We start from the raw sequence: 17771 nt of genomic DNA on the forward strand, positions 1-17771 counted from the left end.
TTGGTTCTAGCAAGATGTGGCCTCTGGTCAATTCTCAACTCCCAGAGCCAGGGAGCCTGGCATGTGACACAGGCTGACCAATCGGAATCAAATCAATATGTTGAAGGCAAGGCATATGCTGCATTCCAGTCGATGAGATGCTACTCCCAATACCGGGATCTATTAGGACACAGTTGCTCTCTTCCTGAAGGGCTTTGAGTTTAATGCCGCAACTGTTGGAGTTTTGCTTTTCTTTCAGCAGAGCCTCAGTGTGGATGAAGTCAATCCGAATAAAGTGGAGGCAAGAGAGGGAGAGAGGAGCCTGATGACACCATATGGGCACCTGCCTCTGCCTCAGCTGATGCGGCCCGGCCCTTTTCCATGGCCTGGGCTGCTGCATTCTCTTCTGGGCTCAGGTTGGTTTGAGGTGAGCTTCTTTCACCTAAATACAGCAAGAAACGGAGGGGACACCTTCGGTTTTCATTTCATCAGCAGAGTAGAAAAGCAACAGGGTCCTTTTCCTTGTGACTGGATTTATAAATGTCCTACCACTTTTTTTCATTGTATTTTTTCCATTACCATTTAGTCCCCTTACACTCCCTTCCCCCACAGTCCCCACCCTGTTGTCCATGGCCACCAGGCCTTTTTCCTTTTTGCTCAGTCCCTCCACTCCCTCACTTCCCCCATCACCGGGCCGTCAGCCTGCCCTCCATTTATGAGTCTGTCTCTGTGTTGCTCGTTAGTTCGGTTTGTTCATTCGATTCCACATATGAGTGAAATGATATGGTATTTGTTCTTCTCTGTCTTCTTTCACTTAGCATAATATTCCCCAGGTCCATTCATACTGTGGCAAAGCTAAAATTTTCTTCCTTTTTTACAGCCAAGTAGTGTTCCAATGTGTAAATGTCCCACAGGTGTTTTATCCACTCATACACGGATGGACACTTGGACAGCTCCCATCTTGGTGACTGTAAATAATGCTGCAATGAACACGGGGGTGCTGACGTTCTTTCAGATTAGTGTTTGGGATTCCTATGGTTATATTCCCAGAAGTGGAATCGCCTGGTCAAAAGACAGATCCATTTTTAATCTTTTGAGGTATCACCACATTGTTCCTAGGGAGGAGTGGGGGCTTTTTCTTAATTGTGTTTCAGGCATTCTGACAAAGAGTGGTAAAGAGTTTTAACATAGTAAGTGAAAAGATGGAAGAGAAAAGCAGTTCACCTGGACAAAGGAAGTAAGTACTCTCTTCCCATTCTATGGGTCTAATGTGGGATTTAGTAAGTATTAAACATGTGTTGCATCTGAGCCTCCATGTCTTTGTCTTTGGTAAGAGAAAATGTCTCTCTTAAGTTGAACCTGGGAGGCGAATACAAACAGCCTTTCGTTTCACACGGTTTGACAAACATGCTGTGCTAACTGGTGGGTTAGATGTGGTTCTTTCTTGCTCCCATGTGTACATACTGCTCTCCCTTCTTCAGCATATCCAAAATACTCCATGCTGTGTGTGAGTTTGGGAAAGTCCCTAGCATACTTTGGGGTTCCCATCTGTAAAATGAGCAGTTTGGACTAGATCAGTGTTACACCACCACCACCACCACCAACAAAGAGCTTGTGCAGAAACCCAACTGGAGCTCTTTGGGCTGAAGTGCGGGTGGTGGGCTGGGACTCCTCCCTGCCCCACCTCCGGGGTGGCTCCTGAGGCAACTCCCCGAACCTCTAGGACTCTGAGGGGCCACTGGAAACACTCTGCCCAGATGTTCCCCGAAGCCCTTTCCAGCTCCAGACTTTACAGTCCTGTTATTCTAATTGCCTCCTCGTTCACGAAACCTTTCTAGTACCCTGGCCCATATGGATAGCTTCTTTTTCTGTTCAAATCTGTAGCATCTGTGAGCATATCGCACACCCTCACCATACTTGTGAACCCACTTAGATACGGACATTTGCCTTCCTTGGAAGCTGGGGCATCCATGTGTTTCTTTTGGGAAGTAGCTCAAAACTTCCTTGGGAAACTGAATGTAACTACAAGAGCTCTAGGAAATGAGGAGAGAAGCTTTGTTCACAGACTGGGGGAACCTGGATCTGTGCGTCTTGTAGGGAGTCGCCTGTGCTGACAGAAGCTGCGCTGCTAGCCCAGAGCACAGAGCAGGCAGAGCAGGCAGAGCAGGGCCGCGCAGACCTATGTCCCGCACTGGCCCTTCCCCCAGGCCTTATCCTAAGGCACTGTCAGCCAGGCCATGGTAACGAGGCGGTCATGGAAGATGTCTGCGTGAACTGGGTCATGGCCTCACCTTGCAGCCTTACAGGGCCAGCCCCTGAATTTGGAGATAAAGTTACTCTCGGAAGCATCACCAGGAAGAAAAGAGTGGGTCTGCTGTCGCTAGCACCGCACCTGTGTTAGTCATTTTCTTACCCCTGTGGGTAGAATTCTACTTTCCCGACTAGAGTACTTTACCATTGACATCCTCACTCCGGGGTTCTGTGTACACTTTAGTGATTTTAGAGACATACTTCATACAGTTCGATTTTATTCAAGACTGGCCTTGGTTCAGTGGGACGCAACCTAAGACGGTGTGCAACGGGCAGGTTCCTAAGGCTCAGGTAGAAACATTATGGTTGGGGCGCCACCTAGTGGCATCAAAGAACAGTGCGTGTGATGAGCGAGCTGGATAAATAGCACTTGGGAAATCTTGGATTTCCAAAACAATTCCATTGAAAATGTGCTTTAAAGCAAAATTACACTGAACATAATTTTAGTTGTTTCTTAATGGTTCCAAAGACATGTCAGTGTCATCATAATGAACACTAGCTATTATTATAGAGTGCTATTAATGTAAGAGATTGGAAAAAATCTGTAAGAAATTTTCCATCCCATTTAAGTTTCTATTTTAAAAAATGTGATACATACAGAAATAATATATCATATAACCTTTAAAAAGAGAGAGGCTTATGTAAAGAACTGGCTGAAATAAATAATATGTAGGTTACTACAATTTATGTGAGAAACACAGAAGGTATCTGTCTATGATTTACAACATGTAACTACATGCTTGTTTTGTTACCTTGGATGGGTACCTAATAAATTAACAATTGTGGCCTTTGGGGACAACCAAGGGCCTAGGGAAAGGAATGGAAAGGAAGCTGCCATGTGCATACATACATGCATATGTACACACATTTGTAATTGGTTGCTTTCATGTTGCTTTTATACCCTATGGAGTCTGGCAAGTAATGTGTTATCTATTCAATCAAATAAAAATTATAAATATAGAGAAAATCCTTAACGGTACTTATCAATGAGTGGCATCTATTATTATTATTATTATTAATAGTAGCAGTAGTCACAATAGCGATAATCTTGTCATTTTTATTTTCTTTCTAGAAAAGCTGAGTGCAGAAAATACTACCCCCCAAACTAGCACTTTAAAAACCCTGACTTTTCTTGTCAGGGGACTTCTACTTAGTGAACTTATTCACTAGCTGATGTTTATTTCTCTGGCAAATTAATAGCTTTTTATTTTTATCTATCTATCCATCCATCCACCCACCCAAATATCCATTTATCCATCGTTCATCCATCTCTTCACTTATTATTTATTTATTAGCTCTGATGGTCTTTATTTGTTGACAGGCATAAATAAGTGAGTATATGCAAAGCATTGATATGTGATAGCTACTATTATCTTATTCACTCACTGGTATCATGTGTGTATTATACAAACAACATGTCACTGAAATTTTTCAATCCTATCTCTACCAAAGCATACATGGCTGATAATACGTGGACTTCAGATGATAGACTGTTTCTAACCCGAGGTCAGCAGTGGCGCTGTGGTGCTCAGGAACGCTGGCATCTGGAGGAATGGCTGCAGAGATTTTGAGCTTCTCCAGGGGGAAACTGGCTGATGTATTCAAGTCTAAGTTTAGGGTCAGACACTTTGAAGTTTGAAAGCCTATTCATCCTGATTCTCATTTATGGAGTTTTGAAAATTATAACTCTTTAAGGAAACAGGGTTAAAAAGTAGTTTGTTGTATATGAGTGTGTGCAAGGCCTGTTTCAAAGCTCAGCGTGTGCACACATGTGCACCCAGGCACACACCACCTCGGTCTTGCACTGCAAACTCCCAGCACAGCACACCAGAGTGGGCCCTTCTTACCAAGGATATTGAGGACACTTCTCAGTAAGCGACAGAACAAGGTCCTTTTGTTTCCTAGACCTGCTGTTGTCTGTAACCTGAAGCTCTAGGTCCTAGCCCTGCTCACCTCGTCAATCGCAGCCACAGTGGCAGCGGCTGATCCAGGCTTTCCTGGGTGACTTCAGCCCATTCACTCCACCTTCCTACTTCCCCCAGAAACCATGGTACATGTTTCAACTGACCAATTAAGAAAGTTCTTAGGCAATTTCAAATTAGCTGCCAAGTGCTGCGAAAACTTTAAACACAGAAATGGGCGGGGTCAGTGAGCTCAGGACTCTGGATGCCATTGCCTTGTGGCCAGAGCACCTGCTTCGGCAGGTCAGGTAAGGGGGCCCTGGGGTCTGCATGACAAAGGTGATGGTAGGGTCGCTCAGGTGGAGCCAACAGTGCAGGCCCTCACTGGCTGGGAACCAGTGCTGCTTCACATGTGAGTTATTCCTTTTCTAAATGTGCTTTTAGTCGCGATTAATTATTTACTTGGAATCTCTACTTTTTGCTAATCGTCCTGCTGACAAGCTGCATCTCCTTTCCCTAAACCAACACCAAAGAAACTATGGAATTGAGAAGGAAACATGGATTCTAAAAATTAACAACAAACCACCCACTCCAATTGTCCTTGTCCTTAAGGTTGATGGCTTGAACATTCATGTTACTGTCAAGAGAATGTCTGAGTGTTCTTTCCTCTCTCAGAGTTTCTCCCTCCTGTGATGGTCCAAGGCCCCCCAAAGGTCCCTTGGTTCAGTTAATTTCCGGTGCCGTCATCTGTGCTGCTCTGGGGCTTTGCGGTTGTGCCAGGAGTTGAAGGCAGGCCTGCTCCCTGCTGCGGTGGTTGAGGCACAGACGTTCACTGAGCCCTGAAGCCACCCTGATGGGCAGTGCAAGAGAAGGCCCTTCTCCCAGCCTCTCTTGGTGCTACAGCTTTTTGTTAATCTCTCTCTCTTTCTCTCCCTCCACCCCCCCATGAACACAAGTACACACACACAGTCATTGCCCCCAAGAATTGCCCATAGTTCAGGGCGACTAGTTCTAGTCCTGACACATACTGGGAAAGCCCTCCCCAGGCAGGATGGCCCTGTCCTAGGGCTTAAGCCTGGTCACCAGTCCACATGCCCTTGCCAGCCTGCTGGCCTCATATGAGGCTACTGCTACCCACTGAGATATTCTAATAACACCCTTCTTCTTATCTATTGTTTCATAACAAACCACCCCAAAGCTTAGTGGCTGAAACAACCATGTTATTATATCTCATGATTTTGTGACTTGAGAATTTAGGAAGGGCTTAGCTGAGTGATTCTTCTCCCCCACCGCCCCTCGCCCTGTCTCTTTCTCTCAGGGTCTCAGGGGAAAGGCTGGGGTCCACTGGGGTCCCTTGGGACATTTAGATGGTGGCTGATCTGACCTGGAGAGTTCTCTTTGTCTGTGTTGGTGGGGATGGCTGGAATGCTGGGCCCAACTGGGCTCAGCTCTTTCTTCATGCAGTCTCAGGCCTCCCCATATGGACTATCAGCAGGGCACCTGGACTTCTTACATGAAAACCCAGGGCTCCACGATCCTTAAGGCTGAACTTGGAGCTGGCATAAGGTGACTTCCATCGTACTGTGTTGACCAAAGCAGTCACAGGCCAGCCCAGCTTCAAAAGCGGGAGAAATAGACTCCATCTCTTGGTGGGAATTGTCAAAGAATTTGCAGCCATCTTTAATCCACCATAAGAACCAACTATGGGCCAGGCATACACAGAAGCAGGGCATACAAAAATAAATAAGACATAGCCCTATCTCCAAGATGCTCAGAGTCACCTAAGGTTAAATGACCAGCAAGCAAATGAAGGCAGTACATGAGATCAATGCAAAGATGCATTGTACGAGGCAAAAACAACTCTAATGGGAAGGATTAGCTCTACAACTAAGATGAAGAAACTCCTCTAATGCTCTCAAATATCAGAATTTATTTATTGACTGGTTTGCCAATAATCAGGAACACGGCTAAAAGTTTTCCTGGCACAATCGTCCCCGGTTCTCAAACCAACTCTACTGCTGCAATTTTGACACAGTAGACTTAATTCTTCTTGTTCAATTACACATCTGAGATCTTGTTTTATGTCAGCACCCATCACCCCCTGCTTCTCTATGCTATTTAATGGATGCTTGTCAAAAGCCCACATAGGCCTCTATTTAGGAAGAGATTTTTCAATTTACAATGTCCTACCCAGCTATTGCTTGAAGGCTGTGATTCCTTCCTCTCACAATTATTACTTTAACCTGTTGCCCTCACCTGAGCCATGAGGCAACACATTTTCAGGCTACAAGGCAACAGAGTTGAAGACATATTTAAAGGTGCTATGTTTTCTTAGCAAAATTTATTAAGTTCATACTGTGTATAGAGAACTAGACAGTGGACCACTTTGAGCATATAGTTTTTGCCTCAGAGAATAGTCACCCAGGCAAGAATTTAAAACTGTACATGTGTTTGATATGATTGCTCAAGTGACACATAAGTGTAAACAAAATTAAAATGTAGAAAATTCAAAGAGCAAAAACAAAAAAAAATTAGTCATAATTTCATCATCCAAAGACAGTATTATTAACATTTTGATTTATCTCCTCCTGTTTATTTATTTTTAGTTAACAAAAGTAATAGACTTCATATTTTAGGACAGTTTTAGGTTTATAGAAAAATTGTGCAGACAGTACAAATATTAGTCATATATTCTCATTTCCTGCACACAGCTTCCCCTATTATTAAGATCCTGCATTAGCTGGTACTGTTGTTGCAATTGATGAACCAATACCGGAACACTATTATTAACTAAAGATCATCATTTACATTAAGGTTCAGTTTTTGTGTTGTACGGTTCTGTAGGTTTGGGCAAATGCATAAATAAGATCATGCATCCACTATTAACGGTATTATACTGATTAGGGTTACCATTTATCTTTTATATTGTCAGATCCTAACTCAATACTCCTCAACGCAGTTTTTCTTTTCTCTTTTTCATGTCAGAGCCTAACACAAGCCTTCCTTTACGTTATTGCACTTTTCCTCCACAGGCTGATAAGCTCATACACATCAGAAAACGCGCCAGCCTACACCTAATCATTGCCCTAAAGATGGACATTCGTACTACTGACAACTTTTCATTTATCATATAGGATATTTTAAAAGCAGTAGAGAGAAATAGCTTTCCAGGATTTAGATAACATTCAGAAAAAATATCAAGTCGTGAAGAAGCACTGTGTGGCGTCCCCCAGCACGTCGCAGACAAAAGGCTTTTGTCTAAAGGCTTGAGGCCTGTGCCACTAGCACCGCCCGTTTCCCTGTGGCTGCCCCGCGGGCGGCATGGCGGGGTGGGCTTTTCCTGGATGGGGGGGGGGGGTCGGGGGGGTCGGGGAGATACGGGCAGGTCTTAGCTTCTCAAATTCAGGGGAGGCTCCCCTCTCACTCGCATGCACCCAGGGCCCCTCAGAGCCTCTAGCCGTCAGCCCGGCCCTGCAGAAGTCCCCCTTAACTGCGGTTTCACTTCCTGAGGTTTCAGTTATCCTTCGTCCACTGTGGTCTGCAAATATTAAATGGAAACATTCCAGAAACACTCAATTTGTAAGTTTTAAAGTGCGTGCCAGTCTGAATAGTGTGATGAAATCTTGGCGTCATCTGCCCCATCCGTCCTGGGTCGTGAATCATCCCTCTATTCAGGGAACCCAGGCCGCACGTGCTCCTGCCGTTAGCCACGCAGTCACCGTCTTGGTTATCAGATAGACAGTCTAGGCATTGCAGTGCTGGGTTCAAGTAGCCCACAGAGTCGCCGTGCGCTGCCTCACAACGTCTCCATCCTTCACCTTGTGGCATCTCATCACGCGGGCCCTGTGTCTCCTCACGCCACAGGAACGAGGATGAGCAGAGTAAAGTAAGATGCTTTGTGATAGAGGCCATATTCACAGAATTTTTATTATGACATATTGTTATAATTGTTTTATTATTGTTGTTAATCTCTTACTGTGCCTAATTTGTAAATTAAAATTCATCATAGATATGTATGTTTAGGAAAAACTTAGTATTTACAGGTTGGGGCAAAAGTAGGTTTGCAGTTGTTCATATGGAAAATAATACAATAATTAATAAATCATAATACAAGAATAAACTCTGATTTGCCTACTCACGACTGCAAACCTACTTTTGCCCCACCCTGTATAAGGCTCAATATTATCTCTGGTTTCGGGTATCCAGTGGGGGGCTTGGAACGTATCTGCTGTCGATCGGGGAGCACTACCGTGGTTCCTTTCGCCCCGAGGACTGGTTGGCTTAATGGAACAAATGGCACAGGTCTTGGTGAAAGGGAATCTGGTCTGTGCAGGACAGCTTTGGTGAACATGCCACTCTGATTACCCAGTCAGGTCCACCTGCCCGTCATGGAAACTTCCAACTATGTAATTCTGTACAGAAAGTTTTCACCAGAGGGTACCACTGCCAGGATAATATCCCCTTGCCCTGTCTCATGTAAGCACACCCCAGAATTAATGAGAATCACAGTGCTTCTTCCCCCTGTGGACCTGATTACCACACAGCTCAGTATCCACAGAGCCCTAGAGCATCACGGCGCTTTCTTGTATGTTAGCCCACGCTACCCCAGAACACCTCAGTGCAGAAGGTGTCATTTTTGCCACTGTACAGTGAGAAGCCCCAGAATCTCTGAGGTCCTCCCACATGATGCCGCCGCAAGCTGCTCTTCCGTCTGTCCCACAGTCCACGGCTGGCATGTGGCAGAACTGGAAGCTGCGGCCAGCACAGTGCTTTCCTCATCCTCCCTGGCCGCCCAAGCACGTGCCAGGCCACCCTTCTGACCTCACCCATCCCGCTCAGAGACAGAGGCACGAGCCTCCACCTGTGGTCCCTGCATGGTACTGGGAGCTGCTGTGACAGGCCTTGTTTGTCTTTGCCATCATTGTCCAGTCTGTCCCTTGACCTCTGACCCAGAACTGTTTGTTCCAACCATTCCTCATTCTGTTGTCCTGGCTCAAAACGAAGTGAATGAAAGCTCTTTCCTTAAGCGCTGTTTTCATACTCAGGGGTCAGTGAAAATGGGTGGCATCCTGTGGTTGATGAGTCACTTGGGCCCTGAAATAAACAGTAAAATATACCATAGTTAAGGGCCTCGCAGGGTACAAACTGCTGGGAAGCAGTGAACATTAGGAGCATAGTCTTTGGGCCAAAGAGACCTGCGCTTGCGTATCCTCAGGCGGGCCAGTTAACCCCTCTGGGCTTCAGTTTCCTCATCTGTAAAGAAGGCTGATCACACTGCATACTTTATAGAGCAGTTGTGAGGATTACATGAAAAAAGGAAAAGGTAAAGCACCTAGTCAACTGCCTGGCAAAGTAAGCCTTCAGGATATTGTAGTTTTTAGTACTCAGTCAATCAGGAAATTCCAGGAGAATCAACCTGTTTGTTGCTGGGGTTCCTAGAACTGCCAACAAACACTTCCACGTGGCCAAAGCAGCAGAGCCTTTCATTGAACACCGTTGCTTTGTCGTTTGGGCCTCCTGCTTCAGCACATGTCCCTGGTTTTAGGTTAGTACCTCGTAGGTGGGGAAAGTCACCACATGATTGTGACATATGTGAGCTCATTTCTAAAGAGGCAAAGGAGTTCTGGCAAGTACCTACACATGCCCACTTGTGTGTTTTCTGACATACCCACTACCAGCTGCTTGGAAGCCACCGACTGAGGTTTGATTTCAGACTTCACCTTCCCTCGACTAGCTGGAGTTTACCTCATCTCAGACTCAGCCTCAGTCTCCTCCACACGGACAGCCCGTCCTGCCTGGCTGGGAGGTTGTGACAGTCTTTGTTTCCACGTGGGTGAAGTCTTTTGAAAAGGGGAAAAGTTCATTAGTTAGCTGTCATCCTTAAACATGGTTAGGTTATGAGTAATTCTTCTAGGAGAGCCATGGTGTGAGCAGTTCATTTGGTTGAGACTGTTTTATCTACTTGTACAGAGTAGTGGGGGGTTCAATTAAATGGCAAAACTTACGTAAAAGTCTGTCAACTGTAGAATTCCCTACAAATCCTGCAAGGAGGTTGATGATGATATTATTTTTTCTACCTCTGTACGTAGAGGTTACATAGAGACGCACCCAAATGCATGACCACCTCCACACACACCACGTGCACACACACCACACTGCATTCCATAATGAGGAAAGGATTGCATGCGGCCCTGAGGATTGGTTTGGATAAAGGGTGTATATTTCTGCTAGTGTTTTGCTCTCCTTCCAGCCAGGCCTGGGTGTTGCCTCAAAGCAAACAGGACTTCTCGGTCTGGCAGTAAACTCCAATGGGCTGCTTGATCACTGCGTGGCCAGCAGGTGGCGCTGCGTCCCATGTAGATCTGGCCCCGTTTCCTTTGTTCCGGAGGAGGCCAGAGTTACTGGGAAGTCGGGAAGTGGGTCTGCACCCATTCCCGCAGAGCTGGGGCCCTGGCAAACGCAAATGATGACACACCAGCTTGATGAGGGTCTTTGTCAGAAGCAATGGGGATCTGGCGTCATCGCATCATGGAAAACAAAGTGCTTCTGCCTGTCTGGAGAGTTCACATTTGCTCACCATTGATTCTGGGGTATTTGCAGGCAGAATGAGTTCATGTGAAATGTCAGGACTTGGCCATGACTCAGATTCACTTTCTGTAAACCAGAGTCAACATTACACTTCCCCTCACTATGGGCCTTACTCGAAATTTTAGGTCACCAAATATATTTGTGCTAACTGGAGAGATTTGAGTATTTCACAAGCACTTTTTTAAAAGTGCAAACAGCTTGGGACAGATTTCCGGTTTGAGATATTTTTCACTCTTGGCTCCAAAAATTGGTTGACCTTATTTACATGTTTAAACTTATGCCATGTAGAAATATATATATATTTTTTTTTGCAAAATTCTTGTCTGGCAGGAAGCCCCAGAGGGGATTGACTGGACCAGGCGAGGGAGCAAGAAATGCAGGTGAAGAGGAAGGGAACTGAGCAGACCAGCCCAGCGTGGTTGGGTTTGTTGTTGTTGCTGTTGTTTTGAACCTAGAAAAATGTAGGTGGCTAGACTGGAACCATTCTGAAAATTATGCCAAAATTTTGATATTGAGGGACAGGGATGCGATGGGGTTAGAACTGGAGAGAAAAAACCGACCTAGGAGGGTTTAAAAGGGTGTAAGCGAGTGAGCAAGAAGGAGCCTGAATAAACCTGGCCTGGGTTAATATCAGGTGAAACATCTGAAGAGAATTAACTTGGAAGCGGGAAGAAGGGGCTTGGGAAGCTTTTCATCTGCAGAGAGAAAGAACAGTTGCTGGCCTGAGCCTGAAGGCGTATCAGGGAGCTGCCCGAAGCCATGAAAAGGTGATTCTTTTACCTGTCTTTCTCCATGGTGGGGTCCTGACTCCTCTCTACCACATTTAGAAGGAAGTGTGTCCTGGAGAAGTTCTCTGCCTCATCATTCCTAGTTTCAGCTAATTATTTCCACAGGATTTTATCCTATTGATAGCCAATACCCTTTCTCATCTAGTAAAACCTCATATCTCACTGTCCCCTAAAAGTTCTCCCACCGCAATCTCTATACATGGTTGACTTTTTGTTCTTTTATATACATTTCTTTCTCTCTTTTTCTTTATTTGTTTTTGTTTGGTTCTGAAGAAGAAAAATTAAGAAACCTCCTGTGGCCTCCTGAGCTGCCTTTTCCTGCCAGGCCTGGGGTGTGGAGGGGAGTTGGGGGGAATTGGCAGCCGCCCTGCTGGTCTCTTTCTTTAGTGGAACTGGATGGGGCCAGCAGGAGGGGCGTGAGTACTTGCACTGAGCACCTTCAGACACAAGGATATGGACGTTTCAGGTGACCAAGCAACCAAGCAACCAACCAACCAGATGAACAAACCCTCAAACACTTTAAAAACGAAGTCTAGCAGAGTTTAGCTTTGTCCAACTTAACTCACCACCATCCCCATCCCTACATCTCGGGTCACACAGGAAGAATGATATTCACACATGCAATATATTCTCATGGACATATGAAATGTTGTGTGTAATTCTTGGTTTGGGATATAAATTCTGTCCTCTTCCTTACTCAAAGAAATATTGAGACTCAAGAGAATAAAATTTCTGATTCTTCATGAGTGTGTGTGTGTTTATGCGTTTAGGTTTTAAGTGAGAGAGTAAACAAATGCAAACTGAAACTTTGCCAAGTAATAGGCTACAACTGAATTCAATGCAACAGAGTAGTAGAGAACAGTAAGGCAAAACCCCCAGAAAGAGCGACAACACGCCCCCCCCCCCCGCCAAAAACTGTTATCCATACATACCACACTCATGCATAAGGAACCTTGCTTTGGTGTGGCATTTTTTAATATCTCATTTTGTAGAGTAAATAAGGCAGATTTACATCATTTTGGTGATGAGGAAATGGAGACTCAAAGAGGACTTAAATGAATTTCCTGAGACTATGTTATGTCAGGTGTGCAACTAAGATTTTTAAGTTCCAATTCATGTCTTTAAACCCCTGCCTCTTATTCTTGACAAGGTAACTGGGGAAGACCAGGGGCAGGTGCGATAAACACCTCATTCCATTTTCAGAGATGCCGAGGTCAAGTGCCATCTACCTACTGTTTGAGAAGCCTTGCCAAGACCGCGAGTGCGTTCCCCAGTGCTCAGGTGAGTGCTCCTCCCGGGTGACAGTGCCCGATGAATCCAGCCACTGTGAACACGCAGGAGGAGAGACTGTCTAGAATATTCCTCAACTTTCTCTGTCAACAGCATTGGTTTTACGCAACTTGAGAGGAGTGCGGCATGTCAGCCGGCCTTTTATCACACCCCCCTCTTCCTTTCCTGAGGATTGTTTGCGCTGTGGAGATTTCCTGTCTATATTTTTAGTTTCTAATTCTCCACGGTTGCTCAAGTACTTGCGCCCATGTTTTCCTGATCCACGCAGATGCCCTGATGCCCCGGATAGAACTGAGAACTGCTGAATGGGAAGCGGTCACTGGGGAAAGCCCAGGAGTTGTCCCAGAAATTGCCTTATTGGTTGTAGCTAATTTTTCACAAGTTTTGTAGATAGCTTATCTTCCAGAAGTATTTTTCTATTTTTTCACCCTTTCTAATAGAAGTATTCTTCTATTTTTTCACTAGTTACCCTTCTTCATGCTGAATTGGAAAAAGGATATATTCTGGGGTAAAGCCAAAAGGAACGAGTGCAGCAAATATCCATTCACTGTTTCCCCTCCCTGCCGCCTTTTCCATGCCAGCTGGAGCTCCCGGAGCCCTGCGTCTGTGGGGAAGCTACTGGTGAAACAGCTGAGTCACAGTTTTGTGTCTTCTCTGTAATTACAAAGTTTATCACCTCATCTGACATAGAAATAAAATGCACATTAGAAAAGCTCTTTAGAAACGGGGGGGGGGGGCGGGGGGAGGAAAACCAGCAAAAAACAAAAAACAGCTTTGATAACATGAAGGGTTTTGTTTTTTTGTTTTTTGTTTTTTCCCAGAAGTCTGGAGCTAAGGTTACAAAGAGAACCGAGGAGTCATCTCTGCTTCCCTCTCATACAATCGTAAAAATTAAAACAGCAAAATAAATAACACTGTAAGTTTCTCATTCTATCAACATGTATCTTCTAGTTATTTTGTTTCATGTCCTTTATGCTGTTATTACTGTGTCTCAAGACCTTACTCAAAATTACCTCCCGTGTGAAATCTTCTTGTCACCCTAGTACATATTTCTTCATGGTATATGATTTTGCTTCTGAAACTTACACACAAATTTTCTCAGGTGATTGTCTGTGTACATTACGTGCCCACCAGACTGGAATTTCCTCCAGAGCAGAGGCAGCACCTCCTCAGCCTCTTTGCTCTTCCTCCCACAGGGTGGTCTTCAGTATGAGAAGCACCCAATCTCAGATCGGTCTCATTTCCAACTCAGACTGACTACAGGCCCTTCCTGCGGGGGGCGAGGACCAAAGTCCCCTTTCCAAATGCACAAGTGGCCAAACGGACCCCCAAATAGCCAGGACATACAAGCAAAGTAACTTTCCTATTCCCCCTGTACCCACATATGACCTTACTGATACCATCTCCAATTAGATGACAGACCTGGATGTTTCTATTGCGTAGTTGCTGTTTGCCACATGCTTCCTGGACAGGTTTCCAGGTAACCTTAATGGTTATGCTTCTGGGGAAGGCGGAGTAGGAAATAACTCACCTTTTCAGTAAGTAGTTTTAAAAATATAACAGCATTTAAAAGCTTTTAAAGAGCAGCTCTCTCCTTCCAGCTGCTCAGGCCCTATTTGCTGATAGGAACCCCAGTAATGCTTCACGCTTGGCAACCTCCGATTAGGACAGAAGGCAGATTCCAAGGCCAGAAGATTGATTTTTCTGTGGAGGGCTTTTCATGAGGGGCGTGGGAGAGAAATCACTTGGGGAAGCGAGGCTCACAGTGGTCAGTGAGGTTGACTTCCCCATATGCTCTTCATTCCAGTGGGAGGCTGAACAAACTCTTTGTCTCCATAAATGAATTTGAAACCACAGAGGGGAGCGGCTTATCCTGGAGGTCCTAAGGTGATGGGGGACCTGGTGGGTAAGAGGTTGGGGCCATCACAGCCTTTCCTCCCACTCCCATTTCCATCCAAAATTTGCAGGAGAAATGTCCCCAAACTGCCTGTGTGTTTTGCTTTGATGTGGCCACAGGGAGGCCACCCGGGCTTACTCCGGTGCAGCTGGACCCCGCGGCTCAAACTAGGCCTGACTGTCCAGTTTTGGAAACTGGGAGGAGTTTTCTTCTCTGCCAGGGCTTGGGGTTTACCTTCCCAAGAGCAGTGAACAAGAACCTCATGTATACAAAATTCCAGGCCCCCTGGTCCTGCTTGGGCAGGAGGAGAAGTAGGCACATAACGTCGGGTAGATCTTGCAACTCCGTCCCTTCATTCCTGAGCAGCACAAAGTTAACAGGGAAAGAATACAGAGAGGCGGGGTTCAGAGCCGGGCGGGGGGCGGGGGGAGGCGGGGGGGGGGGCATGTTCTGGCTCTTTGAGCTCTGAAGACATAATTTAAAAATTCTCACTGCAAACCAAATCATTAGATCTCCTGCATATAGTTGTATTTTTCCAAAACCATTCCTAAAAGCTGTATGTAAATTAAAATGTTAAACCTAAACTATATTTTAAATGCTCTAGGCAATGTAGTGGTATTGTTTTTTTCTTTAAAGAAGTGCTGTGGATCCTCTAAAAGATACACACTCTCCACCCAGTTTATTTTTTGTGCAAATTTATATTATTTTAATATGTCAAATGTATAGAAAATCAAGCACTCATACAGTAGTGGATGATATCTACTAGCAGCTAAATCACCCCCAAACCTCCCCAAAGGTTTTTCTCTCTTTGATGCCTTGAGCAGAAAACTGCTGACGCACAGCTGCCCATCCAAGCTGATGCCCCTGGATGTATTGATGGGGCGCTTTTCCACCTCGGCCTGCAAGCTGCTCTTCATGGTTTAGGGAGAGCTTGGCTATATAGCACCTCCTAGGTCTTAAAATAAAAAAGATCAATGTCCTTTTTATATAGTGGGTCTTGTGGGACCTAATTAAAATATGCACATAAGTCTTTCAGAAGACAGGAGAGGTTGGAGGCCTGTGATATTTTGCATGTGTGAAAAGACCACCATCTGCATTTTCATGTTCATTAACTCCATGAAAAGAAAGATCCCAAACCACCACCAAATTATCATTTGGTTTTATCATTTGGCTTTAAAGACTGAAAGTATTGGCTTTTAAACAATTTCCTTAGGTAATTGGGGCCTGCAAGGGTTGAATGCTAGGAGCTAAACAGTTCATATTAATGCAAATTGAGGCTCAGCAGTGTCCCAGATTCCAGCAGGATTGGCCTCTCTGAGTCATGCCACCTTTCAGTGGAAGTTTCGCTGGGCAGCAGAGGATGGCAGAAACCAGTCTGTGGGACACTACAAATGATGATGACATTTAGAGCCCCCATGAGTCAAAAATATTAAGAGTCATTCTCCCCCACATCACCATATATAATTCAAAATAAAGACTACTCAAAGCCACAACATAAATGTAAAAAATTCTCCATGGTAACTACCTGGTTGATTAAATTATTAAAAATTTGCGCTTTCCCTCCGAATTGCCGCCGCCCTAAGCACAGGCTCAGTCTGCCTGTTGGCTACCTTAGCAAACCTAGGAAGGGGGAAAGGGCAGCTACGGAGGTGGTCATTTGAGAGAATGTAGGCTCAAGGCCACAGATAGAGCAGCTAGACAGCAGCACACCTGTCCAGCCATGGGGCAAACGGAGCTAAGTGACAGGCACAGCAAGAGTTCTTGAGTGGGTGGATTTCAAAATGTATAAAACAGCTCCTTGTACGGCCCGAGTGCTGGGTACTTAGTTTATGATTTGCACACATTCATTTTCTGGCTGGTAGGCTGGAAGCAAACAGACAGCTCATTAGGAAAATAACCAAAGAGCTAAATATACTGGAGGAAGTAGGCAGCAGACTCTAGACAGATGAGCATGGCTCACAGTCCTTCATGGGAGATCAGAGGCCACGCCAAACCAATGCGTCTGCCCCTCAAGATCAGTCATTTAAGGCTTTGTCAGCCCAGGACAGGAAAGGAGTTTCAAAGGGCCATTTGTGGAACACGCAGAGCTCTGGCCCCTGAGATTCAATTTCAGGATCTGGAAACTTGTGTAGCAACTGCTTGCATGTACAATGCTTAGAGACCAGCCAGGGCCCTCTCTCTTTTTCTTTTTTCTTTTCTTTTCTTTTTTCCCCTCTCTTTCTTTCTTTCTCTTTTTTTATGAGCACTAACATTTCTCTGTCATTAGGAAAGAGATCATTAAACAAATTCTGGTTACTTATTTTCCAATAAAATCAAAGAATGTTACATAATATTTCTTGTTGAACATTACTCAGAAAGCTGTATAGGAAATATATTTAAAAGCTATTCAAGACATTATTATTTGTATCATAGGCCATACTGCCTAGTGGATAATATAATATATATAAAACAAATCTATGGGTAGACCAGTAATAACCTTGTTAAAAATTGGAAATAAAATTTAAAGCAGATTCTCAATTGTTTTTGGCCTCCAGTTTCATTTGCTGGATCCTATCTTCTGTGTATAATTTCTTTCTTTTACTTAAAATGGCCAGTAAGGCTTCTTTAACCCTTTCTATCTGCATGAGTATTAATAAACATTAGGAGTCATCTCTCCCAGAAAACCTGGGAATTGTGTCTATGTTTACTATTTTGCTATTTAGTTTTTGATCAGCACATGGTTCTTGTTTGTGTGTTTGTCTTCTTTATTAGTTTTCCTCGAGCTCTTCAGATTTTGTTGTGAGAAGAAGCCCATCTCCAGAGAGCAGGGAGTAGCCCCCTGGTCTGGCTGGTGCCCTGCTTCCTAGTCTTGGGCCTAGGACTTGTCCTTCCGGCCTCTGAGATAAGCTTTTGTAACTATTTACAGAGTTGTTATGGGTATCATATGAAACAATGATGCTGAGAGCATTACTCAAACTTAAATTGTGCTATTATTAGTAAAATTTCTATTTTTTTCCAAGACAAAGGAACACTGGTACT

The sequence above is a fragment of the Pteronotus mesoamericanus genome, unplaced genomic scaffold (genome assembly GCF_021234165.1).
Source record: "Pteronotus mesoamericanus isolate MK-2021 breed Mesoamerican mustached bat unplaced genomic scaffold, CSHL_Meso_final contig_50, whole genome shotgun sequence".
Classification (NCBI taxonomy): Eukaryota; Metazoa; Chordata; class Mammalia; order Chiroptera; family Mormoopidae; genus Pteronotus; species Pteronotus mesoamericanus.